The sequence below is a fragment of the Panthera pardus genome, unplaced genomic scaffold (genome assembly GCF_024362965.1).
Source record: "Panthera pardus isolate Hobbes unplaced genomic scaffold, ASM2436296v1 HiC_scaffold_22, whole genome shotgun sequence".
Classification (NCBI taxonomy): Eukaryota; Metazoa; Chordata; class Mammalia; order Carnivora; family Felidae; genus Panthera; species Panthera pardus.
The window spans coordinates 51,460,143-51,476,592 of record NW_026526788.1 but is presented as its reverse complement, the minus strand read 5'-3'; the positions used below and the strand labels follow the sequence as shown (position 1 = coordinate 51,476,592).

General features: G+C 40.8%; 1 long non-coding RNA gene across 2 annotated transcripts; it reads left to right on the top strand.

Moving 5' to 3' along the window:
* The first annotated feature begins 135 nt into the window (after window positions 1-135).
* Window positions 136-11,465, top strand: LOC109264648 (uncharacterized). Of its 2 annotated transcripts, XR_002078820.2 has the most exons (4): window positions 136-218; window positions 1,058-1,143; window positions 1,961-2,097; window positions 11,243-11,465. It is a non-coding gene; the product is annotated as an uncharacterized LOC109264648 (long non-coding RNA). The 2 variants fall into 2 exon arrangements; XR_008424884.1 differs by lacking the exon at window positions 136-218 and having other exon boundaries at window positions 809-1,143.
* Window positions 11,466-16,450: the final 4,985 nt, after the last annotated feature.

Sequence of the window (16,450 nt, the reverse complement as noted above, 5' to 3'; positions counted from 1 at the left end):
CTGCGAGCCGGGCGGCGCGGAGGGGTTTGTGGGAAATGCGAGGCGAGGACCTTCGGCGGCGAGAGGAGAAGGGGCTTCGTCCCACCGCCATCTTTGCAGTGGGTTTTGCTGAAGTCGAATGATTGTTTCTTGCCTTTTTTTTTTTTTTTTTTTTTTAAGGCATGGTTTTCCTGAGCTGAATTTCCTTATTGTTGTACACTGAAAAGAGCGCTTGAAAGGTTTTCCCCGATCTTGCATATTTTTTTTAGAATTCTTAGTCTCCACTTTTCAGTTTCCACAATCCCTTTCTCCTGGGGGTGGGGTGAGGGCGGGGGATTTCTTTTCTGTTTACTGTCTCTTCCCTTCCCCTGCAACTGCTGTTTTGTTGCTTCTTGTAAGTCACTTCTCGAAAACGAATGAGTTGCTTTCCACTTCATGGGAAGTTTGGATGAGCTGCCCCAAGTTCATTTAAAGGAAATTAGGAGAGCGATGAAAGTTTGTTCCTATTCTAAATTATTGAGAGGGATGGCTCTGATTAATTACTCTTGCTATCGTTATTAGCTCAGAACTAACGGGCCCATACATGTATCAATATTGTACTGATTTGAATGAGGTGTGGATACACTGGGTATACGGATGGCTGACAAAGTTTAATGATTTGCGATGTATATGTGGACCACAGAAGCAAGAAAACCACAGAGATAATTGTCACGGTTAAGGTAGTGATCTAGCCAGGCGCCTGGGTGGCTTAGTCGGTTGAGCCTCTAAGTTTGGGTCATGATCCCAGGGTTGTGGGATGGAGCCCTGCCTGGGGCGGGGTGGGGGCGGGGAGGGGGGGGGTCTTTGCTCTTTGCTGATAGCACAGAGCCTGCTTGGGATTCTCTCTCCCTCTCTCTTTCAAAACTAAGAGGAAAAAAATGGTAGTGATCTAGCTATTTATCATTCCCTACTCCCTGCCCTGGCCTCTGGGAACTTTTGAAAGTTAAGATATGCTTACATGAAATGATACATGTTGACCTTTGGCATGCTGACAGGCATTTTCCCCCTGTGGTCTTTAACTTCTTAACCTGTTTTTCAGGAAATTCAGTTTCTATTGGGTTGATTCACTACTGTGCAAGAAGACAGAGAATATGCACTTTTAGGAAGGAACCTTTTAATACATATGTAAGTTATATAATTACATATAAATATATTTAGTATAAATTTAAATTATGTTGCATATTAATAAAATGAATATCCATGAATACATAAGACCTATGACACCAATACTATTGCATCTTTTTTTCCCCGTTTCATTCACCTGCCAAATGTATTCCTAATTTTATTATTCCCTATTTACTGGGAATTCCCTATTTACTGATTTGTTCTTATTAATCCCTTCCCATGTGTGTATCTCTCAACAACATATTGTTCAGTTTTACTCGTTTGGAAGCTTTATAAAAACGTCAGTCTTGGGGCACCTGGGTGGCTAGGCCGAATTCGAGACTCTTGATCTCGGCTCAGGTCATCATCTCACTGTTTGTGGCCCCACATCAGGCTCTGCACTGATGGCTCCGAGCCTGCTTGGGATTCGATCTCTCCTTCTCTCTGCCCCTCCCTTGCTTGTGCTCTCTTTCTCAAATAAACTTTAAAAAATTTAAAAAACAAAAATAAAAAAATGTCAGTCTTTGTGGTGTTTTTTTCACTTAAGGATACGTATGTAAGTCGCATGCATGCGTTTTCATTGCTTTATAGAGTTGCCTTGTAGGAACACACCACAAATTTACAATTTTATGGGCCACTAGGTTTGCTTCCGATTTTTGTTACTATGAACATTCTTATACATTCTCTTGGTATGCGTGTGCAAGAATTAATGAGAGGTTTTCAAACTTTTTCACCATTACTCATAGTGTAAGAAATGCAATTAGTGTCTTCCACCAGTAAACATACATATATAAAACAAAAGTTTCACAAAATAATAAAACAACATTTACTTCTCCAGGGCTAATTGTGACTCTTAGTAAATGGATTACAGAACTCACAAATGAGTGTGGACTCAAGGTTTAAAAAGCACTGCAGGAACCAACTACCTAGGACTGGAATTACTGAATCTTAGGGAAAATGAATTCACTTTACAAGGTAATGCCAAATTGTCCTTCAAAAGAGATTGTTAATAATTTACATGCCCCCCAGCAGCACGTTTTTTAAAAGTCTCTGTCTCATCAATTCTTAGTATTGTCAGATTAACTTTTCCAATACATATAGTGGATGTAAATGGTATCTCAAAAAGGTCTTAGCATTTTTAAAAACCGAATGATCATTAGGAAAATGCAAATCAAAACCACAGTGGGATACTACTGCACATCCATCGGGATGACTACTAGCAAAAAGCCAGAAAATAATAAGGGCTGGTAAGGATGCAGAGAAATTTTCTAAGTCTTGTGCGCTGTTGGTGGGACTATAAAGTGGTGCACCTACTGGGGAAAGCAGTATGATGTTTCCTCAAAAAATTTAAAATCACACTACCATATGATCCAGTAATGCCTCTTGCATATATACAGAAGAATTGAAAGCAGGCTCTCTAAGAGATATTTGCACACCCATGTTCACAGCAGCATTATTCACAATAGCCAGGAGGTAGAAACAACTTACGTGTTCACAGCAGATGAATGGATAGACAAAATGTGGTATATATGTACCATAGAATATTATTCCATCTTTTAAATTTTTTTATTTTTATTTTTTTAAGTTTATTTATTTTTGAGACAGAGAGAGACAGAGCATGAACGGGGGAGGGGCAGAGAGAGAGGGAGACACAGAATCGGAAGCAGGCTCCAGGCTCTGAGCCATCAGCCCAGAGCCCGAGGCGGGGCTCAAACTCACAGACCGTGAGATCGTGACCTGAGCCGAAGTCGGACGCTCAACCGACTGAGCCACCCAGGCGCCCCTATTCCATCTTTTAAAAAAGAAGGAATTCCTGTCATATGTTGTAACATGGATGAAGCTTGAGGACAAGTGAAATAAGCTGGTAACAAAAAGGATAAACACTGTATGATCCCATTTATATAAAGTGGACTAGTTTGTTAGGGTTGCTGTAAGGTATTTTTTCTATACCTTAGAAAAAATAAGTAGAAAATATAATTTTAAAGTCTATTGTGGACAATTTCAAACATGCACAAAAATAAGGAGAATAGTATAATGAACTCCCACGTATCTATTACCCAGCTTCAACACTTGTCACTATTTTGCCATTCTTCTTTTAGCTCTTCCTCATTTGTAAAATAAACTATTTAAAATGATTTTTATTAACTTTTAAACAAATGAAACATCATGTCACTTAACAGTAAATATTCAAATATAAGTTTGTAATACACAAAGGTCTTACTTTCTTTTACCATAATGAATACCATTTAAACATATTAACCTAACCAAATTCACATCAATACCTTAGTATCATCTAATATTCAGCCTGTATTAAAATCTCTCAAAGTGCTTTAAAAAAATTTTTTTACAGTAGTTTGATAAGCCATATTTTTAAAAAAAGTTGCTACTTATGATAGCAATAAAACTAGAATGTGCAAGACCTGTATGAAGGAAACGATAAAACTTTATTGAAATTCACTAAAGAAGACCTAAATAAATGGAGAGATATGCCATGGCCAAGGATGGGAGGACTCAATATGATTAACATAGCAATCCTTCCCAGATTGATCCATAAATTCAATGCAAGTCTCATCAAAATCCCAATGGGGTTTTCAAGGAACTCGAGATGGATCCTGAAACGTATATGGGAGACCAAATCTAAAAAAAAAAAACCAAAACAAAAAAAACAAAGAAGAGTTAGGTGTGAGGTTTGCCCTACCTGATATCAAAATTTATTACCAAGTTGTACTAAGCTAGTATTGGAGGATGTGTTACGATGTAGTGGAGGAGGAATATCTAAATCGATCAATGGAATGAAATATAGTCCAGAAATAGACTCATGAATACATGGAGGCTTGATGTGGCCCTGCAGCTCTCATCTGAAAGGTGGGAGTTCTTAATGAATGGTGACAGGACAATGCAAATATACTTAACGCTTCTGTACTGTACACATAAAAATGATTAAGATGATGTAAAAATGCAAATAAAGTTGTGTATCTCTTCATATGTTTACAGTCTATTTGTATTTACTCTTCATTAAATGCTTACTTACATCTTTAGCCCATTTTTCTGTTGGGTTGTTTGCCTTCTACTACTGAGCTCTGGGAATTCTTTATACATTCTGGATACTAATCCTTTGTCAGTGTTGAAACTACCTCCTCCCAGTTTGTGGTTTGCTTGTTTACTTTCCCAAAGAAAAGACGTCTCAATTTTAATATAGTTGAATTATGAATATTTTCATCTACTTTGTGTCCCTGTGTGTGTTTATTTAAGAAAATTTCCCTTATCCTAGGATGGAAAACACATCCTTTATTTTCTCCTACAAGTGAAAATTTTTGCCTTTTACATGTAAGTGTCCTTAATCCTTCTGGACTTGATTTTGGAGTACGGTATGAGATAGGTATTCAATATCCTTTATTTTTTTTCAGAGAGAGAGCAAATGGATTGTTGATATTTAGATTTAATGCTGCCATGCATTAAGGTTTGGGGGGGATTTGGAGATAGGGTAAAATGTATTTTGCACATGGGATGGATGTGAGTCTGGGAGAGCCCGAGGGCAGACTATACATACTGAGTTGAATAGTATCTCCTCTAAAATCATGTGCAATTTGAATCTCAGTATGTGACCTTATTTGGAAATAGAGCCTTTGCTGATGTAATTAAGTTGAGGTCATACTGGATTAAGATGGGCCCCAACTACAACCACTAGAGCCCTTACAAGAAAGATAAGGACACATAGACACAGACACATAGGGGAAAATTCATGTGAGGATTGCTGGCAATCGCCAGTAGCTAGAAGAAGCATGGGAGGTTCTTCCATAGAGTGTTTCAGAGAAAGCATGGACCTGCTGAGACCTTGATTTCAAACTTCTAGCTTCCAGGATTATGAGACAATACATTTCTGTTATTATGAGCCACCTAGTTTGTGGTACTTCGTTACAACAGTCCTGGGAAATTAATACACAGAGCCACTGATGGTTGTAAGAAATGCTTGTCAGACACAGGTATGTATAGGATTGACAGCTCACAAGATAATGGTAGACTGGGCAGGTAGGTTGGTCAAATGAACGAGTGGTGAGGGAACTCTTTAGGCTTACTAAGTGACCTCTGCTCAAGTGTGATGTTGCAGGAGCTTGGGAAGGAGACAGCCACTGCAAAATGATTTAGCGAGGAAGTTTTGGCTTGGTATTTAACTTGCTACCTAATGGGAACTGCTTATATGTGCATTTACTTTTCATTTGTGTATTCCTTTGAATTCCTCTGATTAAATAGGGATGGTATTTTGACTTTTCAATGTCTATGTATTTTCAGTTATTTTATGTTCGCCAGAGACAAAAAATCCGGCACATTTTGTTATTGCTAAAGCCGATAGAAATACATCCTCATCATATTTTGTAAAAACAAAACCAAAAACAAAGCACACACAAAAAACTTCTGTATTTTTTCTTTTCCCAGAATGTTTGTTGCTGAAACTTTGAAAAATGGAGGTCAGCAAAAGAGAAAAATACATCAACAAAGGTTAACACACACGTACTTATGTTAATGTTTGTGTCACAACTTGAGTTCTTTGGGAAGCTGACTCTGAGACAGAGATTGGCGTGCAAGACATTTATTAGTCAGCGGTCTTTATTGGGGAGGTGAATGAAACAGGATTGGGTAGAGGGAGAAAGTTGAACTGAGATGCAGTCCCAATCAACCAACCTGATGACAAAGTCTGCATCTGGAATGGCCCTTCAAAACTATCCCAAGTCTGGGCAAGGGGAACAGATACTTATACCTCCTGCACTGATCAGTTACTGGATATGAGCTACCTTTGGAAGGAGGTATGATCTTGGGCCATTTTTCTTCAGGCAAAACAATGCCCAAAGAAAGCTGAGAGCTGAGGGCTGCCTTCCTGCAGCACTTCCAGCGGCTGAGGGAAGAAGTCCTCCATTTCTGGAGAGGGGTCTCAGTGGCAAATGCAGCATTTACCACATACAGCTACAGACCATTGAGTTAATCATAGAACACAGTTCATGGCTGCTATGGACTGAATGGGTCTCCACCAAAACTCGTATGTCGAAGCCCTGATCCCCAGTGTAAAGGTTTTTGGATGTGGAGCCTTTGGGAGGTAATTAGGCCATGAGTCCTCACAATGGGATTAGTGCCCTCAGAAGAAACACAAGAGAGATGATCTCTCCGCCATGTGAAGATCCAGCAAGAAGGCGGCCATCTGCAAACCAAAAAGAGGGCTTTCACTGGACGTGAATTTGCTGGCCCCAGCATCCAGAGCTGTGAGAAATACTTCTTATTTTGCATATTTATTTTTCTCATTCGTTTCTGGACAAAATAGTCCAATGATAAGTTCTATAATTTAAATGTATATTTTGTCATAGGACACACTAATTACAGTTGGGATTTAGAGACCATCATATACCTGATTTAAGAAAAACGATTGGGGTGCCTAGGTGGTTCAGTTGGTTAAGCATCTGACTTTTGATCTTGCCTCAAGTCATGATCTCAGGGTTAGTGAGTTAGAGCTCTGTGCTGACAGCTCGGACCCTGCTTGGGATTCTCTTTCTCTCTCTGCCCCTACCCTGCTTCTGCTCATGCATGCACTCAATCTCTCTCTCTCTCTCTCTCTGTCAATAATAATTAAAAAAAGATAAATTCTCTTATTCAGCGGTTTAGCTTCCTGACTGATAATCAATAGCTTTAATGGAGGGGGAGCTCTAAAACTCTGTGCTTAGAACTTCTACTTTTATTTAGTATGATAGAGTAACTTATGGCACAATAATGCATCCCTTAAGAATAACTAGAGAGGTTGAATTAAAAAAAAATCTTGGGGAAGACTGCGTGGCTCAGTCGGTTGAGCATCTGACTTCGGCTCAGGTCACGATCTTGCGGGTTGTGAGTTCAAGCCCCACGTCAGGCTCTGTGCTGCTGACAGCTCAGGGCCTGGAGCCCACTCTGGATTCTGTGTCTCCCTCTCTCTCTCTGCCCCTCCCCCACTCATGCTCTGTCTCTCCCTGTCAAAAATAAATAAACATTTAAAAAAATTAAAAAAAAAATCTTGAGTCTAGGGATGCTGCTAAGGCAACTTAGAACTTGAGAGGTCAAAATTCTGATCAGGGGAAAACCATGGAGAGCTGAACTAACATCCTGCAGTTGTGTTTTTTCCATGGGGAATTTCACAATTATGGATTCAAGGAATGTGGCTGAAAACCCATAAAATTCTTGGGGAAAGGGCCGCTGCTGGAAGGCAGAGAAACCATCAGAGCTTTTGGTGATCCTGTGGAGCTAAAGAGACTGAAGCCTGGCCGGGAAGAAAACTGATCCCCATTGGTTAGTTTTTTTCCAAGCTATTTTGATGAATTCTGAACCTGCAAAGTATAGGAGGCAAGAAGCTGGGCAGAGGCTTTCTGAAAAGCAGAGTGGAGATTGTGGCCATCTCAGGCTACTAAAGTATCAAGGATTAGAGTTCGAGACAGGTCTGTAGAGTTCCAACCTACAGTCTGGGCAGTTCCCTGAGGTTCCGCCTCCATGACCTGTGGGAATGATGAAGGGGTAGAAAAAGCCTTTAGGAAAACTGCAGCCCGATACTGAGTCATTTCATTCCTGAGTAGATTAAGGTGATCAGCCCTAACTCTGCCTGCCTAGCAGAGTAAATGGAGAACATTCCTTGGAGATTCCCTCATCATCCAGAGCTTCTGTAAATTTTCAAACAATATCTGACTGTCAATCAAGAGGTATCAAGCATACCAAGGAACAGTACAAAATGACCAAAAACACAAGAGAAAGCTCAGACAGGTGATTCAGATTTATAGATATCAGCCAAATTTTAAGCATAACTTTGATGAATAGATATAAGAAAATAGAGAAAAAGGAGAAGATGGATTAAGAAAAAGAGAATCTCAGCAGACACAGATGGGACATAGTGAACAGGTCTGACATATAGGTAAATTGAAGATCCAGCAGACTAAGAGAAAAAGGGAAAGCAGGGGCGCCTGGGTGGCTCAGTGGGCTAAGCGGCCGACTTCGGCTCAGGTCATGATTTCACAGCTCGTGAGTTTGAGCCCCACGTCGGGCTCTGTGCTGACAGCTCGGAACCTGGAGCCTGCTTCAGATTCTGTGTCTCCCTCTCTCTCTGCCCTCCCTTGCTTGTGCTCTGTCTCTCTCTGTCTCTCAAAAATGAATAAATGTAAAAAAAATTTTTTTTTTTAATATGTAGAATTAATATACAATAACAATAACACAAAAGGCAGGAAATGGTAAATGGGGTTAAAGTGTTCTAAAGTCCTGGATGTGAGGGTGATCTGGCTGCGACATCTGTCACCCCATTGATCGCCAGGGTTGATTCGGCTGATCTGGCTGGCAAGGCGGGTGTCCCCTTCCTCCCTCACCGCTCCATGTGCATCCCTCCTGAAGCTGTGCGCTCGGTCCAAGAGGATGACCTTCCCTGATAGAGGAGGACATTCTTCGGTCAAGGGTATAGGAGTAGGTGCACTCCCCTGCTAGAACCTCCAAACAAGCTTTCAAGGTCCATTTGTAGGAGAACGTAGGGTAGTCAAGCTTCCAAGATTCCAGACACATCCAAATGAGGCACTGCACGTGGCAGTCTGCCTTTCTTTAAAAAACAAACAAACAAAAAAAAAAAAAACTCTAAAGTCCTAACATTGCCAGGGAAGTACTAAAAGTAATAAGTAATTTAAGGCTGTGTAGTGGCTTAAATTGTGTTCTTCCAAAAAGATACAGGGAAATTTGTAGCTTTAAGTTATTTTGAAAGAGAGAATGAGAGAGTGCAAGCTGGGGAGAGAGGCAGAAAGAGGGAGGGGGAGAGAGAGAGAAAGAGAGAGAGAGAGAGAGAGAGAGAGAGAGAATTCCAAGCAGGCTCCACACCGCCTACAAGCAGCCAGATGTGGGATGTGGGGCTCGAACCTATGAACCATGAGATCATGACCTGAGCAGAGACCCAGAGTTGGACGCTGAACCAACTGAGCCACACAGGTGCCCCAGAAATCCATAGTTGGAAATGAAAGACTGAAAATGAAGAAAGACTGAAAATGAAGTATTTAAATATTCATCTTGAGAATTTAGAAAAACAACAGCAAGATACACCTATAAAAGTAGGAGGAAGTAATTAAAGATGTGAACAGAAATTAATTCAATAGAGAGCAAATGCATCGTAGAGAAAAATGACAGGCACAAAAGTTGGGTCTTTGAAAAGACTAGTAAATTTGAGAGACCTCTAGCAAAGTAAGTCAGGGAAAAAAGATAGAGAAAGCACAAAATTCCAATATCAGTAATAAAAAGAGGCCATTGCTATAGATTATATAGGCATTAAAATATAATAAGATGATACACACAGCACAGAGTGTATAGTCAGTCCCATATCAACTAAATACGTTGATTCTGAAATTAAAAACTTTCTCATGAAGAAGTTTTCAGTCCCACATGGCCTTATGGGTAAATCCTTTCAAATATTTCAGGAAGAAATGACATTAATTTTATACAACTCCTCCAGAGAAAAGAAAAAGATGAAACACTTCCAATTCATTTTAAACATAACCTCTGGTACCAAAGCTTGAAAAGGACATTAAGAAATGAAATGAAAATTGGCCTATAAGGCCAATCCCTTCTAAGAAGAGATATGCAGGGGCGTCTGGGTGGCTCAGTCGGTTAAGCGGGTGACTCTTGAATTTAGGTCAGATCACGGCATCATGGTGGTGGGACTGAGCTCCGAGTCGAACCCTGTACTGGGTGTGGAACCTGCTTAAGATTCTTTCTCTCCCTCTCCCTCTGCCCTTCCCCTGCTGGTGCACACATTTGCATGCTTTCTTCCTCTCTCTCTCAAAAAAAGAAGAGATATGCAGAAATTCTAAACAAAATATGAGTACATTCAATCGATCAATGTGTACATAGGATGATGTATAATGACCAAACTGACTTTTGTTGAGGTTGGTTTGACATTTGAAAATTACCAGTGTATGGGGCGCCTGGGTGGCGCAGTCGGTTAAGCGTCTGACTTCAGCCAGGTCACGATCTCGCGGTCTGTGAGTTCGAGCCCCGCGTCAGGCTCTGGGCTGATGGCTCGGAGCCTGGAGCCTGTTTCCGATTTTGTGTCTCCTTCTCTCTCTCTGCCCCTCCCCCGTTCATGCTATGTCTCTCTCTGTCCCAAAAATAAATAAAAAACGTTGAAAAAAAAATTAAAAAAAAAAAAGAAAATTACCAGTGTAACTCACCATATTAACAGAAAAAAGAAGAAACTCATGATCATCTCAGTAGATGCAGAAGAAACATTTGATCACGCAAAAACCATTCGTGATAATTTTTTTAATGTTTATTTATTTTTGAGAGAGAGAGAGAGAGAGACAGAGTATGAGCAGGGGAGGGGCAGAGAGAGAGAGAGGGAGAGGGAGAGAGAGACAGAATCCTAAGCAATCTCCAGGCTCTGAGCTGTCAGCACAGTTTGAGCTGGGCTCAAACTCACGAGTGTGAGATCATGACCTGAGCTGAAGTTGGACGCTTAACCGACTGAGCCACCCAGGTGCAATAAAACCATTCATGATAAAAACTCTTAGCAAATTTAGAGTAGAAGGAATTTCTTTTATCTGACAAGGAATATCTGCAAAAAACCTATGGGAAATATAATATTCAAGAGTGAATTATTTACAAACCCTCCCTTGAGATGGGCAGTGAGACACGGTTACCTTTTTTTTTTTAAAGGTTTATTTTTGAGAGAGAGAGAGTGAACAAGCAAGCGGGGGAGGAGCAGAGAGAGAAGGAGACACAGAATCCGAAGCAGGCTCCAGGCTCTGAACTGAGCTGTCAGCACAGAGCCCCACACGAGTGGGGTTCGAACCCGCGAATGGTGAGATCATGTCCTGAGCTGAAGTTGGACGCTTAACCAGCTGAGCCACCCAGGCGCCCCGACAAGGTTACCTTTTATTACCACTGCTACTCAGTACTATACTAGAGGTCCCAGGCAGTCCAAAAAAGGAAAAGGAAGAAGGGAACACATTAATCTCAGATATCATGATTGTATATGTAGAACATCCAAAAGTGTTCATGAATTATTAAAACTAAATTTAAGCAAGGTTGTAGGATACATGTAGGATACATGATCGAAATGTAAAAATCAACTTGTATTTTTATCTACCAGTCACAAACAGTAGCAAATGAAATTTAAAAAGATGAAATCTCCAATTGCATCAAAAACATCACATACCTGGCAATAAATATAATAAAAGTTGGGCAAGACCATCACACCAAAGAACTACAAATCATTATTGAGAGAAACTAAAGACGATCAAATTAACAGAAGTCAGAGGAGGTGAAAGAGGAGTCACAGGAAGTTGGAACAACTGCAGGCCCCACGCGGTTCCCAGGTCAACAAGGGGAGCCGTGAGGTAAGAGAGAGAAGGGACAACGTGTACCAGCTAGAACAGTGCCTGCTGCGGAGTTCTAAACATGAAAATCATGGCTGCTGCATCGCTTCTGCCCTCCAAATCTCAGGGTGGGGGGGCAGGGGGAGGGAAGAAAAGTAGGGGCACCTGGGTGGTGCAGTCGGTTGAGCGTTCAACTTCAGCTCAGGTCATGATCCCACAGTTCATGAGTTCGAGCCCCTCATCAGGCTCTGTGCTGACAGCTCAGAGCCTGGAACCTACTTCGGATTCTGTCTCTCTCGCTCTTTCTCTCTGCCCTTCCCCTGCTCGTACTCTCTCTCTCTCTTTCTCAAATAAATAAACATTAAAAAAATTTTTTTAAGAATTATTTCTACTAATCAAATAACAAGTCATTAAATACTAATACGTAACAAAGCATTTAAAGGGAAGAAACAATCTCATTGATAACCAGAGGAGAAACTGTGTAGCACATGATAAATTCTACTCAGTAGATTATATTTTGACTTAAAAATACTATCACTTGGAGAAAAGATATAAAACAAATGCCAACTATAAATAGCAATAGCCAATTGCTTCTCCCAAATGTCGTGCACAATTTTTAGAACCAACAAGTACTTTAAAAATTAAAAAAATTATTTAATTTAATTTACTTATTCTTTTAATGTTTTTATTTATTTTCGAGAGAGAGAGACAGAGCATGAGCTGGGGGGGGGGGGGGGCGGTGGGGAGAGGCAGAGAGAGAGAGGGAGACACAGGATTCGAAGCAGGTTCCAGGCTCTGAGCTGTCAGCACAGAGCCTCATATGGGGCTCAAACTCACAAACCATGAGATCATGACCTGAACCGAAGTCGTACACCCAACCAACTGAGCCACCCAGGAGCCCCTAAAAAAAAAAATTAATGTTTATTCATTTATTTTGAGAGTGAGAGAGAGAGAGAGAGAGAATCCCAAGCTTGCTCCGTGCTGTCAGCACAGAATCAGATGTGGGGCTCAATCCCACAAACTGTAAAATCATGTCCTGATTTGAAATCAAGAGTCAGATGCTTAACCGACTGAGCCACTCAGGTGCCCAACAGGTATTTTTTGTTCTGAGACTATGAACGACAATTACAAGAGATAATTTTTTATATATGTCTTTCAGTCTTTCTTCTGGGAGAAAGTCCTTATTTCTTCAAGAATATTTTCAGGTGCTGTTTAAGGCAACAAACCAGAGAATGGTAAAGAAGTCCCAAAGGTCTAATGCACAGTAACAGTGACCAGAAACAGCAATATTGTTTTACCATCATCAAACTTGCTATGAGACTAGAACTTAAGTATTCCAATTAAATGACAAACATGTAACATGATAGAGGTGCTAATTATCACTACAGTCACATTACAGCATATGAATGTAACAGATTAACATGTTGACGCCTTAAATTGACACAGTTATAGGTCAAATATGTTTCAACCCAAAAAAGAAAATAACAAAGAAAAATTTCAACTTGAAACACGATTTCTCTCCTGTTTTTAAAAAGCACATTATATTTGCATTTATTGGCTTTTTCTACAGTGGGGGGTAAAAAAATGGAATCACAGAAGGTTTGTATGAGTAAGTATACTCACCTCTCTGAAAGGCAGGCTTTAAAACTTGTAAATTGCCACCAGCTGGCATAGCTCTTACAGTTCTTGGTAAAGACCGCCATCTAGTGGAAACAGTTCTGCTGAGTTTTAAAGACCCGTTAAATAGGATGAATATGAACCTTCAGCCCAACTGCAATCCATAATGTTGGTTCAAGGTATAGAAAAAAAAAAGTATTCAGTTTTCAGCCACTTCCTTGTTTTACGTGCAGGTCTGGAAGTGAAGTGGGAGGCAGGCTGTGGGGTAGGGAGAGAAACTGGTGCTTTGCACTAATACATACGAAAGAGAGAACAGGTGCTTTGCAGTTAGTTGTGATGTAGGAACTTCAGTTAGCTAGTGGCCATCAACTCAGAGATCTAGGATAATAAGCATTCCTTCAAGTTGAGGGTTTAAACAACCAGAGCAATATGTCAACTATACTAAAAAAAAAAAACACAGAAAAAAAGAATACTAAATAAGAAAAAAAAAAACCCAAAAACAAAAAACAAAGCCGGGGTGCCTGGGTGGCTCAGTTGGTTAAGTGTCAGATTTCAGCTCAGGTCATGATTTCACAGGTTGGTGAGTTTGAGACCCGCATGGGGCTCTGTGCTGACAGCTCAGAGCCTGGAGCCTGCTTTGGATTCTGTCTCCCTTTCTCTCTGCCCCTCCCCCGGCTCACACTCTTTCTCTCTCTCTCAAAAAATGACTTAAAAGGAAAAATTAAAAAAATCTTTAAAAATCAAACAAAACAAACCAAAAGGCATTGTACTATGCCAAATGTACCCAAAGTCTCCAATGCTGAGAAAGAATGGGGTAAATCGGACTCTGAATTAGGGGTGAGAATATCTGTGTTCGGTCTGCTTCTCGTGTGTCTAATCTATATGACTCTGCTCATTTTACTTACCCAAATTACAGTTTTCTTATTTATAAAAATAGTATGGCATAGTAATAATATCTACTTCCATGACTCCTAAGTAGGAAGAGAATGACTCTGCCTCTGGTTCCTGCCTGAAACTTTGGATGCTAGCTGTAGATCAGTGGTGTGCAGGAACAGAGTAAAACACTCTCTCATCATAACTTATTATAAGTCTGTGTTTCTCTTTTTGGGGGGAGAGGAAGGGAAGAGAGAGAATCTTTAGCAGGCTGGGAGCCTGATGTGGGGCTCGATCTCATGACCGTGAGATCTGTGACCCGAGCCATAATTGAGGGTCAAATGCTTAACCGACTGAGCCCCCCCCCCCCCCCCGCCCCGGGCACTTCTCTCTAACTTTTAATGTCCATGGCCAACTTAATGGAGTTTTAGAGCATATACAATGAGTCAATTTTAAGTTTACAATCTATTAGCATTTTAAAAAGTAAAGCATATTAAAATTAATAATCTCTGACAGGTTTGATCATGGCTGACCTGAACTGCAGTTCGGGTTTTATGTAGCTGTTTTCTTACTCTTTGTTTTCTTCTAAGTTAGAACATGCTAATTCACAATTACAAGTCATCAGAAGTGGGAACAAATGTTTGCCGACTTTGTCAGATAGTTTTGGATTTTTGGACTGAATACAGATCCAAAACTGTGGGGAGATCCAAAAGTGTGGGGAGATTTTTCTCTGAACAGCACATTTGGTTCTCAGTCAGATGCTAATGTTTCAAGTGTTTCAAACATTTGAATATCTAATAACACTCTTTGGTTGTGTGTGGCTCTAAGAAATATTTCTTGATGGGGCGCCTGGGTGGCTCAGTCGGTTGAGCATCCGACTTGGGCTCAGGTCATGATCTCCCAGTTTTGAGTTCGAGCCCCATGTCAGGCTCTGTGCTCACAGCTCAGAGCCTAGAGCCTGCTTCGGATTCTGTGTCTCCCTCTCTCTGCCCCTGCTCTGCTCGTGCTCTGCCTCCCCACCCCCCCCTCAAAAAAAAAAACCATTAAAAAAAGAGAAATATTTCTTGATGTTCTCTTGTAGCATCTGGTTGCAGTTTTAAGATCTGCCCATTAATATACCATAGGTTTCTTTCTTTGAAGAATAAAGAGAATCAAGGGCTGGCAGAGTGCAATTCTTGACTATTGAATCATTTTCACTGCAATTCAGTTTTCTTATGAAATCTTAGCATGTTAACTTCAGCATTATGACCATCATGATATTTTTAACCTTAAAATAAGAAGTTCTGGCTATTCAAGATACTAGGCATATTTCTGAGATGCGCAGCTTAAGGAAGCCATTTGAAATCTTAAAAAGGGTCTTTACAAGCATGATGAGAATCTAGAACAATATTTTATTCTCAGCATTTTAAACACTGTGTGATCAAACGGCTACTTTGACATGAAAAAACAATTTTACTCTTAAAATTTCCTCTCATCACAAACATGAAATATTAGCTGCACCTTGGGGCGCCTGGGTGGCTCAGTCGGGTAAGCATCCAACTCTCCGTTTTGGCTCAGGTCGTGATTTCACGGTTCGTGGGTTCAAGCCCCACGTTGGGCTCTGTGCTGACAGTGCAGGGCCTGCTTAGGATTCTCTTTCCCTCTCTCTCTGTCCCTCCCCTGCTCATGCTCTCTCTCTCTCTCTCAAAATAAATAAACAAAAAAATATTAGCTGCACCTTGATGATTGTCACACTTGTCACCATTTCCTCTACACTGAGTAAAGACCGGGAGGCAGGAGTACATAGCTGGCTGGGCTCTGTGGCTGGCCATGGCAGCCTGTGGATCGGCTCTGGGCTGCCGCGTCTTTGATTTGCACAGAAGCACATCCCCTGCTCTAACGTATAGCTGCTACTCCGTCACTACCAGATCCGTTATCCATTTTCCGTTTCACACCACAGACTCACAAAATATTTGTTAACCACGGTCTCGTTCCGTGTAGCATGCATTTGCTGTGATAAACACATGAAGCCATCAAGGGCCTCTCCATTATCTAATATATACCTAATATATAATATCTATTATCTATCATCATAATGTATAGAATCATGTAATATCAGGTGTACAATGTTAAAGGTGATTCATAACTTCAGTGATTTTGAGCAACTGTAATTTTTTTTTTTTTTTTTTGAGAAAGAGAGGGCACAAGTGAACGAGGGGCAGAGAGAGAGGGAGAGAGAGAGAATCCCACAAGGGGCAGAGAAAGAGAGAGAGAGAGAGACAGAGAGAGAGAGAGAAGCGGGGCTTGTGCTCACCTGAAGTGGGGCTCAAGCTCACAAACCATGAGATCACAAACTACGCTGAAGTCAGGCATTTGACCGACTGAGCCACCCAGGCGTCCCGGTTTTGGGCAACTACAGAGTGAGATATCTTCTGGCATGGATACGTGATAGTAATGGCCTTCCACAACTGTGTTCCAGATATTCAGACTCCAGTAGTCTTATCTGACAAAGA